Source organism: Centroberyx affinis, unplaced genomic scaffold (assembly GCF_046629955.1).
Source record: "Centroberyx affinis isolate AG114_WGS23_722 - 3 ecotype Tasmania unplaced genomic scaffold, CSIRO-AGI_Caff_v1 ptg003526l_1, whole genome shotgun sequence".
Taxonomy (NCBI): Eukaryota; Metazoa; Chordata; class Actinopteri; order Beryciformes; family Berycidae; genus Centroberyx; species Centroberyx affinis.
In genome coordinates this window covers 117501-137373 of record NW_027281470.1, presented here as the reverse complement: position 1 = coordinate 137373, position 19873 = coordinate 117501, and the positions used below count along the sequence as shown (strand labels likewise).

Genomic DNA, 19873 nt, shown 5'->3' with positions numbered 1-19873 from the left:
ATTATTTAAATCTCTGTGACCTAAACTGATATGAAACATAACAGGAGGAAGAATCAAATTGATGCAAATTATGAGGAGATTGCAATGCAGTCATGACTGCATATTATTAATACAAACAAGCCTAAAAAATAAGGTGTAAGCATGCAGCTAGAAATAATGGCTTAAGTGAATGAACGTTGGGATACAGTCAGATTGAATTTTCACTCATAGTGCGATTCGATAGGTTTTAGCAAAACAATTTACAATTACAATTTACAATTTCCCATTTGGCAGACACTTTTATCCAAAGCGACGTACATATGAGATTTTAATCCAACACAAGCAAGGATCTAGTCAGGAGAGAACAACGAGAGTAAGTGCCATAAAGCTAAGTTCCGGTCCAACAGGCCAGAGGTGCTACGAGGCAGTGCAGAGAGGCAATGCATAGAGGCAATGCATAGAGTGCATAGAGTGCATAGAGGCAGATAAAGAGGTTTTTGTTTTTTTTTTGATTACACAGTCCATCAGGTGAGAGGGACTCTGCCAGGACTCTGCCGATCGAATGGAGTTTGGTAACTTCCACCACCGAGGAACCACAGAAGAGAAGAGTCTGGATAGAGACTTAGGGCCTTGTTGTGGTGGCAGCACCAGGCGCCGCTCCTTGGCAGAGCGTAGTGGGCGGGAGGGAGCATAGACCTGAATGAGGGAGTTCAGGTAGGTCGGAGCCGTTTTGGTTGCTGCTTTGTAGGTGAGTATCAAGGACTTGAACTTGATGCGGGCAGCAACTGGGAGCCGGTGGAGGGATATGAACAGCGGAGTGACTTTCTTCTCTTTTGGGCTGGTTGAAGACCAGACGCGCTGCCGTTTTCTGGATCATCTGCAGAGGTTCGAGCCCTGCCAGTAAGGAGTTGCAGTAGTCAAGGCGTGATATTACAAGCACCTAAGTTTTTTAAAACCATACGTTTAAGACACACCTGAGGTTGCGTACCCTCTGCTACAGCGATATCCTCTCCAGCCACTGCCTTAGGTGATACAACACTTAAAACTCATACATTAATGGGAAACCCTGAAGGCGCTCAAATATGAGTAAGTTCGGTTGGCAAATGGCTGGTTTCTCTTCTGTGTGTAACACTTTTGGATGTGAGTTGTCGTGGCCGAGTGGTTAAGGCGATGGACTAGAAATCCATTGGGGTTTCCCCGCGCAGGTTCGAATCCTGCCGACAACGACATGCTGTTTTCACTGTGGGGAGAAACAACACTGCTGGCTTCACCGTATTGTAGACTGTCCTTTCTGTCTCAAACACACAAAATACCAACAATCACATAAATGGGTTTTCTAACCTGGATCCCTTGAAGCTCAGCTCAGCTCAGCAGCCCAGACAAATGTGAAGCTTTAAATGTGATAAGCTGTTGCTGGTCATATACCCAACCATCAATAAGGCCGGTGAAAATAACCAGAATTATACTTTAAATGGGAATAACACTGAGTTCAAAAATTCCAACACTAGATATTCATTTTGCATTACTTAACATTCACAAATACATGTATGAGGCTCTCAGATGGATTTAGGAAGAACAAATGTAAATATAAAGCAGATGGTTTTAAAAACGTGTAAATGAGAGAAAATATTTATAACACCTCTAATCAGACTGATACTGCCGAACATCACTGACACCAAATCCAAGGGTCAGAAACAAGGTATTTCAATCACAGTTCATTAGTAAGTACTACCTGAGAAAAGAAAGTTCTGCGATGGCCGGGAATCGAACCCGTACAACAGCAAGCAAACAGAGAAGAGAAGGAAGAGAAGAGAAGAGAAGATCGGTCTTTAACAGTAACAGTACTAGTAGTACTATTAGTAACAGTACTACTGATTTTATACACTGTGCTTCCAAAACAAACTGAAATCAAACCACTTCAGAGTAGAGACTGGGATCAAACAGGTCAAACGAACATCTCATTATGTCTTCATGTAGTGGAGTTATTTTACAGCCCTATGTGTATTTGTGTATTCAACATCAGTACAGAAATATCTGCTGAGAAAACACATGGTAAATCAAATCATTAACTCTGACAGAACAGATCAACACAGTCGTCCAACTTTCCTTTGTGACGCAGAAACTGATGTTAATGCAGCAATGTTGTCTGCAGTCTCAGTAGTGAAGAAGAACAGAGGATTAAATTACATGTTTGAATATGTGACCAGCCAATCAAATACCTATCAGTAGTTACTTGTTCATAGACAGTTGTTTGTTGGGGCAAAGTCAACAAGGATCAGTTCAATACAGAGTTCAGGGTTTAGAGTTGTCAGTCATTGTTGGCAGGATTCAAACCTGTGAGGGGAAACCCCAATGGGTTTCTAATTCATCGCCTTAACCACTCGGCCACGACAAGTCACAATAATGCCATTTACACAGAAGAGAAACCTGGCAAAACCTGGTGTTTTGTTCTCTGGTGGAAGGTGAACAAGTTACTAAAGAGTTCATGTGCAAATCACCATGAAAACAACACATGGTCCAAAATCAACTGGTGACCATCTTGCTGAGATAAACACTCAGGCTGCATGCATGACATGACTGGTTACAGATGATACAATGACTTCATGTGGAAACACACGCAGAAGAGTGCACATGGTCAAAATAATTTAGCCTAATTGTGGCCAAAACAGCTGTTTGCTTTGGAGTCACACATTAGGTCGCTGAAACTTGAAACACAGACAGTGCCTCAGGACTTCTGTCCAGGTTTGGCTGAACAGAGAGGAACCAGAACTACAGGCCAAGTCCAGTGGGATGTGGAGAGCTGAGTTTCCCTGCAAGTGATGTTTTCAGTCATCAGGAGAAGAAACACCAAAGACAGCATGTCCACCGTTTTGTAGACAAACTTGTGCGTGCCCAGCTCGTATTAGCACATATTTGAAGAGGAGTTCCATCAGCTAAAGCCAAATTGTCCTAATTGTTAATAAAATAAGATATAAGTTGAAACTCTCCCTACCTGCTCTGGTGTGGAGGCTCAGAGTTCAGTAGAATAGTCTTAGTGCTCTCCCAGTTCTCCCAGTCTGACTGCTGCCTTTCTGTTCTTCACACTGACAGAGAGCTGATGGTTCAGTCTAGACCGGTCTGCACTGGAACATAAAGAAAACACAGGGAGGATGATAGAGGTAGAGGTATCTTTTCAAAACCCAAAGACCCTCACCCTTCTATATCCAGAGTAGTCTTCTTCATCAGTGATGAGTTCCCTACTCCCTGCATACCTAAATGGGAATAACACTAAATTTTATTCCACGACTAAAAATTCTGTTTGCGTCACTTAACTTTCACAAATACATGTATGAGGTTCTCAGGTGGATTTGGGAAGAATGATTGTAAATCTAAACCTGCAGAAAGTAGATTTGGGTTTGAATTTCTGTGAATTTTCTGTTTCTGTGAATGAGCTGAGAAAACATTTCTACAACAGTTTTAACCTGCTTGATACAGTCGAACATCACTGACACAAATACCAAGAGACAAAGCCAAGGTAATCACAGTTGGTAATTAAGTATTATCTGGGAAAAAACAGGTCTGCGATGGCCGAGGGAAGCCTGCTAGGCAAAGAAATGTGAGCTGGGGAGAGAAGGCAGATTTTTTAAAATAAAAAGACAGGAACATTTTAATCTGAAGCCAATTGACATTTCAGTGACAAATTTAGTGACAAAGATGTCACATTATGGAACCACATGTCTGGGTGTCTTTTATATCCTTGTCTGCAGTAAGTCAACAGTAGAGAGCTCACTTTGCCTGCTGCTGTACCTCCCACTTCTCCTCCTCCTGATGTGAAGCGCTGACTCAGCTGAATTCCTCCTTTCTTCTCTCACTGTAGCGATAGTGGTTTAGTGGTGACAACTGCCTTCCAAGCAGTTGACTCGATTCCCGGCCATCGCAGTTCCTTTGGGCAGTGAACATTAGCTGAAGATGTCCTTTAGGAAAGCTGTTATCACACAGTACAATAAATATGACTGAGTTTGTCTTGCGGGGAATCTACAGGTTTAAAGCCGTTGTTAATAAACATTTAGTTATGTTACGTTAAAGGATAGCAGGTAATTTAAGTCCTTGGCTGATAAAATTATTATACTTTACAGAATGTTAGTGTTAGTAACTGTTGCATAAAAGCAGAGGTGGTAGAAGTACACAAATTCCCTACTCAAGTAAAAGTGCAAATACTCATTTAAAAATATACTCTGGTAGAAGTTGAAGTACAATTTCAAATCCTTTACTCAAGTCAAAGTATAAAAGTATGTGGACTAAAATTTACTTAAAGTATAAAAGTAAAAGTCGTTCTCTAAAAAAGTTATTTCTAATGTTCTAAACTGGTTTTCTGTTGAGCGTTTAGCTCAAATCACTAACCCTAACCCTAGCAACTGAATTCACTAACGGTACTTCTCTCTCTTGTTGCTTCTCTCTTCTTCGTGTTGCTTCTCTCTCTGTCCCTTTCACAAATTTTTGGTGTCACTTTGCTGAACAAGCAGCCAATCACATTTGGCTCTTGATCAGCTGCTTCCCGGATGGAAGCCGTCTGATGCTGAAAATATTTTTTTTTTTAGAAAATCAGTTGATTTCCCGAGAGTAACGAGTCTGTTTTGAAAACGTAGTGAGTAGAAAGTACAGATTTTTCTTTTAAAATGTAGCGAGTAAAAGTAGAAAGTCTTCAGTAAAAGAAAAACTTGAGTAAAGTACAGATACTTACTTAAATACAGTAACTAAGTATTTTTACTTTGTTACATCCCACCTCTGCATAAAAGTAATCATATCCTATAGGACAGTGTTCACCAGAGTACAAACTCCTCTAATCTTCTGTACAGAATTGTATCAGCAGATTTCCAGGATGCATGTCAACTTATGGTCACTGTACTTGTTTGGTCTCCTACAGGACTTGTCTTCGTCAACAGAAAACCTCATGGAGATGCCGGGGATTGAACCCGGGGCCTCATACATGCAAAGCATGCGCTCTACCACTGAGCTACGTCCCCCTGCTGGACACAACAGGAACACATTAGCTACAGTAGGTGAACAATGAATGAGGAAATGTTAGCCATACAATCAAAAGAGCTGAGATCACATTCAAATTCAAAAAAGCGATCATAATGAATTCTAAGTCTAATATTTCACTGCCATGAAGACACTGTAGGACTGTACAGTCTATACTAGTTCACCTCACAAATCACTTGTTCATAGAACATGAACTCTCTGTAAGAGTTTGTGAGGGTTTTACTCTCTATTCTTGGTGTTTTATAGTCTCATAAGAACTCACATTAGAAATAAAACACAGTATGGCTCTTACCAGTGTTGGTCTATATTCACACTGGTTTCACACTGGTAAAACCCAAGGTAGTTTAGCCTCTGTAGTAGAATTAGGCTCAGAAAGCCCTCAAATCACCATTTGCAATTTTATACAGTTATTTGAAGCTCTATAACTATTTAAACAGCCCAGTGTTGTCAGCAGGATTTAACCTACGAGAGACACAATAGATTTGTAATCCATCACAACCATCAACTCAACATACTATTGTACTATTGAGTTTATCAGCATTTTAACTCCTCTACAAACATCAAGGTGCTAAAATATGAGTAAGTATGACAAATGGCTGGTTTCTCTTCAATATGATCCTTCTGATATGAGTTGTTTTGGCCGAGTGGTTAAGGCGATGGACTAGAAATCCATTGGGGTTTTCCCCGCACAGGTTCGAATCCTGCCAACGATGACTGACTGTTTTCATTGTGGTGTGAAACAGCCAACTCTGCTGACTTGACTGTGTTGATCAAACAGAGATTTGTAGAGCTTATAAACAGAGGAGGAGGAGACAAGTGAGGAGCAGCCTAATTTTGATTCTCACCTCATATACTTGAAAATGAAAGCATCCTCTTGTTGTCAGCAGGATTCAAACCAACACAAGTAAACGCTCATGGATTTCTAGTTAATCTCTTTAACCGCTCCTGAGACAACACGTGAGGTAAAATATCAACTCATGAACTCAGAGACAACAGATCAATACAGTCTCCATCAAGTGTTTTCTCACTACGAAGTATAATCATTGTTGGTACAGAACTGGTCCAAATCAGAAACGGCCAGCAACAGACAATCAAACACAAAGGTTCTCGTTCAGCTGAGCTGCTGATTGGACACATCATCACATCATCAGGGTTAGAAAGTCCATTTACTTTGGTATTGTGTGTTTAGGACAGAGGGAAGGTCTACAAAGAACAGTGCATTGTTGTCAGCAGGATTTGAATCCGTGCAGGGAAACCCCAATGGATTTCTAGTCCATCGCCTTCACCACTCGGCCACAACAACTCTCCATGCAATTATACACATGCAGCATCTATCTGCAGTCAGTATCCACCATGGGAGACAGACTGGAGTTATCCTTCATGTGTTACACATAGCAATAATCCTATAAAGAAGATAAAAGGTTTCAGGGGGTGCCCCGGTAACTCACCGAGTAAAGTGCGTACCATATTAGGCTCAGTCCTTCCCGTAGCGAGTTCAAATCCAACTCGTGGTCATTTGCTGCATGTCCTCTCTCTCCCATACCTTCCTGTCTCTCTCTCACACCATCTCTGTCAATAAAACACCTAAAACAAATCTTTAAAAAAAAAAATAAGGTTTCAGTTCAGTTTTGTTATTCGTGGCATGGCATGTTATTCTGACAGCACAGTTTTTGTGGCATAGATAATGATTTATTCTGCTTGTTCTGCTTGTTGATTCTTTCCCAGAACTGTACGGAAAAGGAATTTTCTCAATGGAAGAAAAACTTAATTTCTTGTTTGACCTGCCATGAACCTTACAGGTCCTTCATAGCAACCCTTCTGCATGTTGTCTCACACTGCTGTTATTTCTGACTGTTTCAAAGTTACAACTGTTAAACATGAAAAACTGTAAACTGTACATCAAAGCTTGTCTATAGAATATTGTCTGTTACCTATAATTGATATAGCTTCCTCTTCTTGGATAGGGAATCAAGCAAAGGTTGAAACATGCAGTGTTTCACTAGGAGACGACACAATACTCTCACCACCTGCAGCCAAAATCAGAAGAATGCAGTGGGCACAAGGTGACATGATCCACATGCTTATAGCCTAAAACACAACAACTCTCTCCATGAATGAGCTGTGGGACTGAACACAGTCTGTACTGTTCACCTCACAAACCACTTGTTCACACAAAGTGAATTCTCCATAAGAGGGAGGTATTTCTGTCAATAGAGGCCTGTCAAGGAAGAGTTAAAAAACATTGGTTACCATTGGTTACATGTTGTAGTGACAAAAAAGTAGCGATTGTCATGTAAACAAACCTTACTCCCTGAATTTTTTCAGCCAGGAAAGTAGTATGATATGACTAAACATCAAGAGCAGTGTTTAGTTTGTCCTTTTTTGTTGAGGCATTCCTTACAGTTACCACTGGTAGCCTATCAACAACCATTCCACAGCATTACTACTCAGGTCTACAGTCAGTCATTGTCGGCAGGATTCGATCCTGCGCGGGGAAACCTCAATGGATTTCTAGTGCATCCACTTAACCACTCAGTCACAACAACTCACATAACAGAGATTTTTCTCACCCTAGCTTGACATGCTCTTTACTGCATTTCAGGAAACACACTATACCAACAATGATTATACTTCCCAGTGGAGACTTGAGGAGATGTTTTTAAAATCTTCTGTCATCTGCCCTTCATGCTCTGCTCTGAACATGAACTCTTTAGTAACTTGTTCACCTTCCACCAGAGAACAAAACCCCAACTGTTTATGGTAACTGGTCACTTCACACCAACATGGTGTCAGCTCTGTCCATTCAGCTGTCATGATTTCACACTATTGTTTATCAGTAGTTTAACTCCTCTACAAATATACGTAGTCAAGGTGTTTAAATATCAATAAGTATGGGTTGGTAAATGCCAGGTTTGTGTTCCATGTGTTAAACACTGTAGTATGAGTTGTCGTGGCCGAGTGGTTAAGGCGATGGACTAGAAATCCATTGGGGTTTCCCCGCGCAGGTTCGAATCCTGCCGACAACGACTGACTGTTTTCATTGAGGTGTGAAACAGCCGATGCTGCTGACTTGACTCTATTGGACCACCAGAGAGCTTCCGTTCTATCTCAAACACACACAACACCAGTCTACTCAAATGAGAAGCTTTGAATTTGATTGGCTGTTGCTGGTCATATGCTAAACCATCATGCAATTCACCTGATTGTTGTACATAGAGATTAATGGTTAAGGCCATGGATTAGAAATCTATTCAAGTTTTCTTTCTGACTTGGACCAGTTGATCATCTTGAATTTCTCTTTACTGCATTTCAGGAAACTCACTGTACCAACAATGATTATACTTCCTAGTGAGAAAACACTTGATGGAGACTTGAGATGTGTTAAAAATCTTCTGTCACTTCCTCCACTACTGAGACTGCAGACAACATGGCTGCATGAACATCAGTTTCTGGGTCACAAAGGAAAGTTGGACGACTGTATGGATCTGTTGTCTCTGAGTTCATGAGGTGATATTTTACCTCATGTGTTGTCTCAGGAGCGGTTAAAGAGATTGACTAGAAATTGATGAGAGTTTATCTGTGTTGGTTTGATCCTGCTGACAAGTGGATGCTTTCATTTGCAAGTATATGAGGTGAGAATCAAAAGTAGGCTTGTCCTCTAGACACAGGGCTTTAAAATACTTCTCTTCTCTGTTTGCTTGCTGTTGTACCTCCCCCTTCTCCTCCTCTCTTTCCTCCCTCTTCCTCGTCTTTCCCTGCCTCCTCCTCCTCTTCTTCCAGTTGAATTCCTTTTCCTCAGCGATGGTGGTATAGTGGTGAGCATAGCTGCCTTCCAAGCAGTTGACCCGGGTTCGATTCCCGGCCATCGCAGAACTTTCTTTTCCCAGGTAGTACTTACTTATGAACCGAGATTAAAATACCTTGTTTGAGATAGTTGGCTGTATCAGTCTGGGTAGAAGTGTTGTAGAAATATTTCCTCAGCTCGTTCTCACATTTCAATCCATCCTCTTTCTGCAGGTTTACATTTACAGTAGAACCTCATACATGTATTTGTGAATGTTAAGCAATGCAAACTGAATTTCTAGTCTTGGAATAACATTTTTGAACTCTAAAATTCAGTGTTATTACCATTTAAAGGATATTTCCTGTTATTTTCAACTTTATTTTTCCTAATGTTTGCCATCATGACGATTGATTGTGGTGAAAATTTCATCACTGTAGAGCTTTCATAACTCCAGGTACCAGGTGCAATACACACATACAGGGCCAACAGATAATGCTGAATCCCAAAAGCGATTACATACATGTCATTTCAACACAATAGCACTCACACTGCAGTGGGACCTTCCTACATTCAATGTCCGATTATCCAATGCCTGAAACTTGCATAGATTGCGGTATTAGATATGTTATTTTAACTGGCATGAGCTCATTATCAAGTAGACCATTGATGCTGTATTCATCGGATGTTTTGTAAATACGAGCTGCCAACTGTGAAAAAACATCACATCGACCTTGTGGTACTTACAAGTAGGATATGTGAGAATTTGTAGGCTGTGATATCTCCCACCCAGCATCACAAATTGTGTGTCAACACAAGCAGTGAAAAATGCAGCAAATCCACTAATGCTGGCGGACCAAGGTATGAAAAATCACAATTATCAGTTAGTTCTTAGGTGGATTTAGGAAGAATGAATGTAAGTGTAAACCTGCAGAAAGAAAATGGTTTTAAAAACATGTAAATGAGAATGAGATGAGAAAACATTTTTACCAAAAATCTAACCAGACTGATGAAGCAAAACATCACTGACACCATAAGCAAGAGAGGCAGTTCATAAGTAAGTACTACCTGGGAAAAGAAAGTTCTGCGATGGCCGGGAATCGAACCCGGGTCAACTGCTTGGAAGGCAGCTATGCTCACCACTATACCACCATCGCTGAGGAAACACAGCACTCCTGCTGCACAGTCAGCAGTTTCTGTCAGGAATTCAACTGGAAGAGGAGGAGGAAGAGGAGGAGGGAAAAGAGGAGGAGAGGAGGGAGGGGAAAGACGAGGAGAAGGGGGAGGTACAACAGCAAGCAAACAGAGAAGAGAAGTATTTTAAAGCCCTGTGTCTAGAGGACAAGCCTACTTTTGATTCTCACCTCATATACTTGCAAATGAAAGCATCCACTTGTCAGCAGGATCAAACCAACACAGATAAACTCTCATCAATTTCTAGTCAATCTCTTTAACCGCTCCTGAGACAACACATGAGGTAAAATATCACCTCATGAACTCAGAGACAACAGATCAGTCGTCCAACTTTCCTTTGTGACCCAGAAACTGATGTTCATGCAGCCATGTTGTCTGCAGTCTCAGTAGTGGAGGAAGTGACAGAAGATTTTTAACACATCTCAAGTCTCCATCAAGTGTTTTCTCACTAGGAAGTATAATCATTGTTGGTACAGTGAGTTTCCTGAAATGCAGTAAAGAGAAATTCAAGATGATCAACTGGTCCAACTCAGAAAGAAAACCTGAATAGATTTCTAATCCATGGCCTTAACCACTGATCTCTATGCACAACAATCAGGTGAATTGCATGATGGTTTAGCATATGACAAGCAACAGCCAATCAAATTCAAAGCTTCTCATTTGAGTGGACTGGTGTTATGTGTTTGAGATAGAGCGGAAGCTCTCTGGTGGTCCAATAGAGTCAACCCAGCAGCATCGGCTGTTTCACACCTCAATGAAAACAGTCAGTCGTTGTCGGCAGGATTCGAACCTGCGCGGGGAAACCCCAATGGATTTCTAGTCCATCGCCTTAACCACTCGGCCACGACAACTCACACTACAGTGTTTAACACATAGAACACAAACCTGGCATTTACCAACCCATACTTATTGATATTTAAACACCTTGACTATGTATATTTGTAGAGGAGTTAAACTACTGATAAACAATAGTGTGAAATCATGACAGCTGAATGGAGAGCTGATGGTTCAGTCTAGACCGGTCTGCACTGGAACATAAAGAAAACACAGGGAGGATGATAGAGGTAGAGGAATCTTTACAAAACCGATAGACCCTCACACATCCAGTAACTAAATAAACACTTCTGAGGACATTATTTTTTTGTCAGTGCTTGAAAAAGAAAATTCTAAATTTGAGGTTAGGGCTCTGTGTGTATCTTTGTTTGTTTTGTTCAAGGTCAAAACCAGAGTAGAATTTATCATAGTATAAAATCATCAAAGATTCTCTTTTTCTGGTTAAGCAGTTACCACTTTCTATTTGTTTTCTCCAGAGTACAACCTCCTCTAATCTACTGTACAGTATTGCATCAGCAGATCTCCAGGCTGCATGTCAACATGGTCTCTGTACTTGTTTGGTCTCCTACAGAACTTGTCTTCTTCAACAGAAAACCTCATGGAGATGCCGGGGATTGAACCCGGGGCCTCATACATGCAAAGCATGCGCTCTACCACTGAGCTACATCCCCTTGCTGGAGGCAACAGGAGCACATTGGCTACACTTGATGAACACTGAATGTGGAATTGTTAGTCATCCAATCAAAATGTTTTGCCAAAACAAAAGTTTGATATTTGAATTGTCTTCAGGGTAAAAGTTGGTACCTCCTCTTTCCCTGATGAAGGCTGCATTAACCAGTCTGACAGAAACAGCAGCAGGTAAACAGAACTGTCTGACTGCCACTGACTTGCTGCAGGTCAAGGTTCATTCACTAAAACCAAGGAGACTTCTCTGAAATCTCTCCTGTAATGTAATGTAATATATTCTCTCCTTCTTTCCTCCACTATCACCTCCTTTCCCTTCCTCCATTACCTCCTCCTTTCCTTTCCTATGAGGAACATATCACCATGTTGGAGGAGGGAAGACTGTCTCGTCTTCCTGCCTGATCTTTCTCACCTTTCACAGTATAATTTGGACAATCACATAACTATCAAAGCACTGGAACAAAAGATTCAACAAAAGAATGAGCTTTCCTCCACACAGCTGAACAGACAGGCTTGTCTGGGTGAGAATAGGAGGCGTGAAGTGGCCAATCACCATTGAGAACTGGCACTGTGTCATTACTCAGTGATGTAGTGGTAAATATAAAGGTGAGTAAACTTTGACCTCCAGTCAGTGATCATCACAAGGCTAATAACCACCAGTAGAAGCAAAAATCAATAACATAAAACAAACAAACAAACATGAATTTATACTTTCCTCCTCCTCCTCCTCCTCCTCCACTCAGCAGCTCAGATGAATGAGAAACTTTGAATTTTATTGGCTGTTGCCATATGCCCAACCATCATGTAAAACAGTTTATTGATGTACATAGAGATGTTGTGGCTGAGTGGTTAAGGCCATGGATTAGAAATCTGTTCAGGTTTTCTTTCTGAGTTGGACCAGTTGATCATCTTCAAATGCTCTTTACTTCATTTCAGGAAACTCACTGTACCAACAATGATTATACTTCCTAGTGAGAAAACACTTGGGAGACTGGAGATGTTTTAAAAATCTTCTGTCATTCATCTTCTGTCATGTTCTGAACATGAACTCTTTAGTAACTTGTTCACCTTCCTCAAGAGAACAAAACACCAACAACCATCCACATTATGGCAGTTTATCAGTAGGTCACTCCTCTGCAAATATAGTCAGGCAGTTTAAATATCAATAAGTATGGGTTGGCAAATGGCAGCTTTCTGTTCTATGTGTAGACCGCAGTTGTGTGAGTTGTCGTGGCCGAGTGGTTAAGGCAATGGACTAGAAATCCATTGGACCTTCCCCGCGCAGGTTCGATCCTTCCAGCAACGATGCACTGCTTTCACTGTGGGGAGAAGCAGCCAACTGGACTGGAGCTTCCCTTCTGTCTCAATCACACTCAATACCAACTAACGCATAAATGGAGTTTCTAAACCTCATGACTCCCCACTCTGCGAGCCCAAGCTTTGATTTGCTGTTGCTGGTTATATACGCAACCAGTTTGATAATAACCAGTATTATCCTTTAAATGGGAATAACATACATTTTAGACTAGACTTCAGTTTGCATTACTTAACATTCACAAATACATGTATGAGGTTCTTAGGTGGATTTCAAAAGAACAAAATATAAAACCTGCTGAAAGTAGATGGTTTTAAAAACCTGTGATTGAGAGAATGATGTGAGAAAACATTTCTACAACACCTCTAATCAGACTGCTGAAGCAAAACATCACTGACACCAAAAACAAGAGACAGAAACAAGGTTTTTTAATCTCAGTTCATAAGTAAGTACTACCTGAGAAAAGAAAGTTCTGCGATGGCCGGGAATCGAACCCGGGTCAACTGCTTGGAAGGCAGCTATGCTCACCACTATACCACCATCGCGGGGGAATAACAGAATTCCTGCTGCACAGTCAGCAGTTTCTGTCAGGAATTCAACTGGAGGAGGAGGAAGAAAAAAGAGGAGGAGAGGAGGGAGGGAAAAGCGGAGGAGAGAGGAGGAGCACACGAGCAAGCAAACTGAGACGAAGAGAAGTATTTAAGTGTGTGAGACAGAAGGTCTACAAAGCGCTCTATTGGTCCAGTAGATCCAGCTGTTTCTCCCCACAATGAAAACAGTGTGTCGTTGTCGGCAGGATTCGAACCTGCGCGGGGAGACCCCAATGGATTTCTAGTCCATCGCCTTAACCACTCGGCCACGACAACTCTCTATATCCAGATGCAGAATATATCTGCAGCATGTCGGTTATCACCATGGGAAACGCAAACTTAGTAGCAGCTTGCCAATGTTGCCCTATCAGTTGGAACACAGTTGCCTGAGGGACATTAAAGCACATAAAGCAGAGGTAAGCATGTAAAGTTTCATCCAACTTCTTTGCTTCCGTTTAGTTTTGTTATTCATGACCTGACAGCACAGTTTGTGTGGGCAGATAATAATTTATTCTGCTTTTTTCCTTGGCATTCTCTTTCCCAGAACTGTATGGAAAAGGAATTTTCTTAATGAATGAAAAACTGCCATGAGCCTTAAGTCCTTTACAGCAACCCATTTTGTCTTATACTGCTGTTATTTGACTGTTTCAAAGTTACAACTGTATATCAAAGCTTGTAAACATTGGCTTTTACATATAATTGACATACTTTGTGTTTGTGTTTCACTAGGAGACGACACAATGCTCTCACCACCTGCAGCCAAAATCAGAAGAATGCAGTGGGCACAAGGTGACATGATCCACATGCTTATAGCCTAAAACACAACAACTCTCTCCATGAATGAGCTGTGGGACTGAACACAGTCTGCACTGTTCACCTCACAAACCACTTGTTCACACAAAGTGAATTCTCCATAAGAGGGAGGTATTACTGTCAATTTTTTGTGTTATATTTTCCTTCTCAATAGAGGCCTGTCATGGAAGAGTTAAAAAGTGGTTGCCAATGGTTACGAAGGACATGCAACCATGTTGGAGTAATGCCAAAAAAAACAGTAGAGGTAGTAATTTAAACAAATGTTTTTGGTATAATTTGACAGCCGTTCAAGTGCAGATAAACTTCCCATGAACTACACTATCATACAGCATTACTGTATGAAAACAGCCTGTCGTTGTCGGCAGGATTCGAACCTGCGCGGGGAAACCCCAATGGATTTCTAGTCCATCGCCTTAACCACTCGGCCACGACAACTACCAATACAATGATTTACACATAGAACTGAAACCTGCCATTTGACAACCAATATTTACTCATAATTAAACACTTTCACAATATGTGGAGAGGAGATAAAATACTGATAAACTCAAAGCAGAATAGTGTAAAATCATGTCAGCTGAATGGACAGAGCTGACATCATGTGGACTGTTGGTGTGAAATGGCCAGTTACCATAAACAGCTGGTGTTTTGTTCTCTGGTGGAAGGTGAACAAGTTACTAAAGAGTTCATGTTCAGAGCAGAATGAAAACGACACATGGTCCAAAATCAGCTGGTGACCATCTTCCTGAGATAAGTATGGATTTTACCAGTGTCAGTCTCTATTCCATCGGTTTTAAACTGGCACAAGGCAAGGTTGATTAGTTTTCCCTCCATAGTAGTAAACATAAGCACAACAGGCCCTGAAATCATACATGGAAGAACTGCTAGTCATTCGAAGTGTGATTGATGGCTTGATTCACAGTAACTCAGTTGAAGTTCTCTCACCATTTTAGCTGCCCAAGGTTGCCAGTTGGACTCGAACCTGTACAGAAAGAAGACAAGGATTTCTCATCTATCAACAACTATTCAGTCACGACAACAGAAGGCATAACGTAATGCAGAATATATGTATACATTGCTAACATTCAACATGGGAAAGAGACACCTGGCAATGGCCAATCCGTGCTTAGTGATATTTCAAACACCTTTACCATATCTGCAGAGAAGCTGCCATCAGCTCAACCTGACTGTAAAAACTCAAAAGTTCAGTAGAATAGTCTTACTGTTATAGCAGCTCTGACCCAGCACCTTTGTGTGTGTGTGTGTGTGTGTGTGTGTGTGTGTGTGTGTGTGTGTGTGTGTGCTGTAGCTTATTGTGCTGCAGAGGAAGGGGACCTCCCATGTTTACTGGGTTTGGGGGAAGTCAGATAGCATTCAGAGGATGAAGGAGGAACATCAGAAGCAGAAAGCTGAGTTGAGGTGACATAAGGTACGAAGAGCTGTAACAACCTCTGGCGGCCATGTTGGAGGCCTTCAGCTCTTGACAGCAGTAACGCTAACTGTTAAAGCTCTCTTTAGTAAAGAGAAGGGTGGCAGCCTGAAAGCAACAAAGCAGGAGGTAGAAGACCACAAGAAGAGGTACATACAGAGAGGGAAAGGTGTAGGGAGATAGGGCTGCCCATTGCAAACATGAAAAACAGTAGATTGGAAAATGGCAAAGAATTATTATATTGAAATCAATGACGCATCAAAAGTTAATGTGTTAGCAAAAAGGATGCGTGCTCACTACCTGATAAAGAGAGGTGAAACAAAACACAGCTGGCGCTATATTTTGTAGAGAAGTTTCAGCTGGGTGTTAGCTAAGCCCATCCAGCCACACATTAAGCTACCTATGCTCAAGTTAGCTAGCGAGATATCAGTGAACAACGTATTTAATGTTACACTTCAAAGTCGTAACCATTAGCTAAGTTAGCTAATATAAAAATGCTGCTACTGGTACTGCATTTCCAACAGCATGCAACTTACCATCTGACAACATCAGGAGTGGAGGCGAAAGGCACGTGCTTGACCAGCGGGCAACGGAAGAGGGCAGAGGGTATAATGGGTTAAGAAATTACCGATAGTCGACATTTTGTACCAATATCCCGTAACGTAATTGTAATCATTGTCATACCAAAACCTTTCCACCAGAATGTTTTTCTTTGCATAGTGGAAAAGCCTCTGAATCAGCATTTAGACCATTATGGGACACTAAAACTCTCCACTGAAAGCTAGGATAATGAAATAACCGACCTACGTGGGACTAACTTACCAGCCACTTTCACTACTTTATCAGTCTACATTTTTAGAATGAAAAAGGACTCCAAATGATAGTTGGTTATCTGCAAAAGTGACTCCATCCACATCATGTATTGTTTCTTATGAATGAAAAAGCCCATTACAGGCTTAGCGTCGCTAAGACTACTATCAAACCTCCTTGCAGGGAATGGGAGAGACTGGAGATGGTTTTGTTGAACAGCTCAGCACCAAGCAAAGGCAACTCTCTGGCTCCACCTGCTGGACTGAAGAAGTAAATACACCCAAGGTGAAAAAAGTACCTAAAGGCAAGACTGCTGCTGTAGAAAAAACAAAAAACAAAAAACGTCTGAAGTAAAACATAAAAAGTGGCGACTTTAAAATATACTCAGAATAAAAATAATTAATTGGGGGGAAAAGATTAACTGGCCAGTTTGATGCTTATGGAGAACCTAAACTACTGTACTCTGTCATGGATTTGTTATCAAAAACAGCAAAGTACCATACTTACCTCTACCTACATCTTATAATGGGGCTATTATTAGTGTTTTAAATGGGAAGGTGGTATAACATTTTTTCTTGTACTTTGAGTTGTGTAAAGCTCAGTAATGCTGATGCTAAATGTCAGTATCAGAGTCCCTTTATTCATTAAGTAGCCTACAGTAAATGTACCGGAATTTGTCTTGGTGGCATTGGTTCCACATTCAATCACTATATGTTCATTAAGATACCATGGCTCACAGTATGGTTTAAAGCTGTAGGATGACATGCATGAAATAAGATGCTCGCTTGAGACTTGTGGAGACATTTGTGAGCAGTAGTGCAAGATAGTGCATGTAACACTTGGATAATAAGAAACAGGATGGCAGTAACAGCAGTGAGGAGATTGGTGGGGTGAATGTTGGGAGTGTTTGAGTCCTTCATAGAGAGCCGCTGACCTGCAAAGTACACCAAAAGTAAATGGGTTAGCCTAAATAGCTGTCCAGCCTCTCCAAATCTCAGTATTAATCACCATAACTTTTTATGAGGTACTTTGAAAGTGGCTAAAAACATTGAGGTGGAAATTCTCTTGTAGCCCAATCAAGCTTAATCCACCACAAGGCCGCGATCATAAACAGTCACATGCTATCCTAAAAACCCCGTAGTCCCACAGTCCAAGGCCGAATGATGAGGTCCATCCATCTGCAGCATGCTGGTGTCGGCTGCACGACTCCAGATGTAAACCCGCCAGTCGTCTGGGGCTGAGACACGGTGAAAACCAGAGAGCTTGTGGTGAGAACACTCTCACTGCCAAACACCTGGACAGCAAGCAGCTGGCTCCAAGTCCTGCTTTCACTGGAGGGAGGGGAGGGGAGGGGAGGGGGACTGATTTAAGGCTGAGGTCACGCAAGAAATTCTGGATTTTTTTTAGGGCTTCTGTTGACAAACTCAAAAATAACGTTAATGAATCATATGTCATGTCGCCATGATGTCTCATCTTTCACATATTGATTCCTGGTAACGCTTTTCAAAGAGACACCAGAGCAATGATAGCGTGGGAATGCAAGACCACAGCTATCCATTACTTCACTGAGAGAAGCACAGTGGAACAAATGACAAATGAAAGTGCAAAGTGGAATAAATACAATTACTCATGAGAAAAGGACTCATAAAAACTCATATTTACTGCTCACTTCTCACTGTGCAGACTGAATTTCAGCCAGTAGCGAGATCGATCATTCGTCCACTGAAGCCGGTTCTTCAGTGTTACACAATCTGTGTCTCTCTGCGTGATAAAGCCCTGCAACACGCTCGGGCTCCAGTGTGCCTGCTGACCACAGAGAGCCAGCTGTTGTTAAACCGCTGTGGTCTCTCCACGGAGGAATTTGACAGAATGTTTCCAGCCAGTCTCAATAACAGGGGTCGAGGGCCTGGGGAAGAGGCTTTCAACACCCGTCGCTGACATCATGATCCTCTCCCCCCTCCGCCCCTCGCTCTCGCATGTGGACGAAGACGAGAAAACACGGCTTGTGTTTTTGTTTGGACTCCGACACGGCTAAGCAACGCGACACAAACTCTGGATACTCTGGAGAGACGGGGTTTAGGGGTTTAGACAGAGCAGAGAGAGAGAAACTGCACTTTTATAGAGAGTGAGAAATGGAGTGAGGGCGACATCTGGCTCAGATCAAACGAAGAAAACGAGGGACGGAATTGCATTGTTTTTCTTGGAGGAGAGCTTGCAAAACAATCTCATCTTGAAATGACATTGAAGAGTTATTTGCTCCGAGCGTAAAATTTCCCTCTAAAATGGGACGTTTTGGGAGAGCAGAGCTGAAAAACATGACCTCACTTTGTGAAAGTACACCCAGTTGCGCAACTTCAATGCACTATGGCCAGCTGAGAAACTTTACAAGACAAATACTAATACCAACTGCCACATACTTGACATTATAACACACGGTAGCTTCCAAATCCGGTTTAGCCAGGTGCCGTTTTATAAGAACCTTCCCTTCTTGGATCTCCACCTGGCTGATTATGTAAATGACCAAGGTAGACACACTGTATGGCAAAGGAGAGGAAACTGGTGTCTTTAATTATTCAGCTTGGCTAAAGGCGGGCCACAAACAGTACAAGGCCTCCCAGCCACAGAGCGCAGGCTTTGACCATGAATCATGGATGAGATGGAGAGAGCAGCAGTGGCTCCCAGTCTGTCAGACAATTAGAAGAGTCTGCAGAGAGGGACTGACCCGCCGAGACAGCTGATGTCTATTTTTCTACAAAATCGTAATCTATAAAATGTCAACATGCTCAAGCCCAACTCACTCTACTGAGCTTCACTGTAGGTCTCTCAAACATCTGCGCCATCGGTTTTGAAGCATGGATGTGACTCCCACCAAGAAAAATAGTGTGGTTTCAAATGCCATAATTCATAGTTTCATAAGTTCCTCTACATAACTTTTACATATTCCCAAAGGTACAAGGCATTATGACAGCCTCCTCCCATATCCAGACAGGCATTTGGCGTTTGGAGGAAAACTTTCTTCTTTCTTGATATTGCGTCGGTGTTATGCCGTGCGGCTACAGTATCAGTACAGTATCTTAATACTCAGAATGATAGAGGCCTTCTCTCCACATGATGTCTATTCATAGTTTCTTATTATGCTGCTGTCCAGTTCCACATCACTACTTATTAGAATAGACACAAAGTTATATATATCCCGACGTGTAAGAAAAACTGATTTGATGTCTGCCTTTCAAATCTAAATGTCTTATTAGTGTTGATTCATTCATACTGGCTGCTTGATTTCCTGCCAGGAGGCAATGTTATTTAAGTTGACTGTTTTCCACATAACTGGCCAATGACTGGGTTGACGGCTCCTCAGGTTGATCATATGACCTGTTCCTGTCTGCTGCACTCCAAAGACAACTCGCATAAAGCACCAAAGG

General features: G+C 41.7%; 12 non-coding genes across 12 annotated transcripts; 4 read left to right on the top strand and 8 right to left on the bottom strand.

Moving 5' to 3' along the window:
- Nucleotides 1–1123: 1123 nt before the first annotated feature.
- trnas-aga (transfer RNA serine (anticodon AGA)) lies at nt 1124–1205 on the top strand. The gene has a single exon. It is a non-coding gene; the product is annotated as a tRNA-Ser (tRNA).
- A 3705-nt stretch (nt 1206–4910) lies between these two features.
- On the bottom strand, nt 4911–4982 carry trnaa-ugc (transfer RNA alanine (anticodon UGC)). Its single transcript has one exon. It is a non-coding gene; the product is annotated as a tRNA-Ala (tRNA).
- Nucleotides 4983–5631: 649 nt separating this feature from the next.
- Nucleotides 5632–5714, top strand: trnas-aga (transfer RNA serine (anticodon AGA)). The gene has a single exon. It is a non-coding gene; the product is annotated as a tRNA-Ser (tRNA).
- Nucleotides 5715–6222: 508 nt separating this feature from the next.
- trnas-aga (transfer RNA serine (anticodon AGA)) lies at nt 6223–6304 on the bottom strand. Its single transcript has one exon. It is a non-coding gene; the product is annotated as a tRNA-Ser (tRNA).
- Nucleotides 6305–7945: 1641 nt separating this feature from the next.
- On the top strand, nt 7946–8027 carry trnas-aga (transfer RNA serine (anticodon AGA)). Its single transcript has one exon. It is a non-coding gene; the product is annotated as a tRNA-Ser (tRNA).
- A 772-nt stretch (nt 8028–8799) lies between these two features.
- Nucleotides 8800–8871, top strand: trnag-ucc (transfer RNA glycine (anticodon UCC)). Its single transcript has one exon. It is a non-coding gene; the product is annotated as a tRNA-Gly (tRNA).
- Nucleotides 8872–9867: 996 nt separating this feature from the next.
- On the bottom strand, nt 9868–9939 carry trnag-ucc (transfer RNA glycine (anticodon UCC)). The gene has a single exon. It is a non-coding gene; the product is annotated as a tRNA-Gly (tRNA).
- An 806-nt stretch (nt 9940–10745) lies between these two features.
- Nucleotides 10746–10827, bottom strand: trnas-aga (transfer RNA serine (anticodon AGA)). Its single transcript has one exon. It is a non-coding gene; the product is annotated as a tRNA-Ser (tRNA).
- Nucleotides 10828–11409: 582 nt separating this feature from the next.
- trnaa-ugc (transfer RNA alanine (anticodon UGC)) lies at nt 11410–11481 on the bottom strand. The gene has a single exon. It is a non-coding gene; the product is annotated as a tRNA-Ala (tRNA).
- Nucleotides 11482–13282: 1801 nt separating this feature from the next.
- trnag-ucc (transfer RNA glycine (anticodon UCC)) lies at nt 13283–13354 on the bottom strand. Its single transcript has one exon. It is a non-coding gene; the product is annotated as a tRNA-Gly (tRNA).
- Nucleotides 13355–13593: 239 nt separating this feature from the next.
- trnas-aga (transfer RNA serine (anticodon AGA)) lies at nt 13594–13675 on the bottom strand. The gene has a single exon. It is a non-coding gene; the product is annotated as a tRNA-Ser (tRNA).
- An 890-nt stretch (nt 13676–14565) lies between these two features.
- Nucleotides 14566–14647, bottom strand: trnas-aga (transfer RNA serine (anticodon AGA)). The gene has a single exon. It is a non-coding gene; the product is annotated as a tRNA-Ser (tRNA).
- Between the last annotated feature and the right edge of the window lie 5226 nt (nt 14648–19873).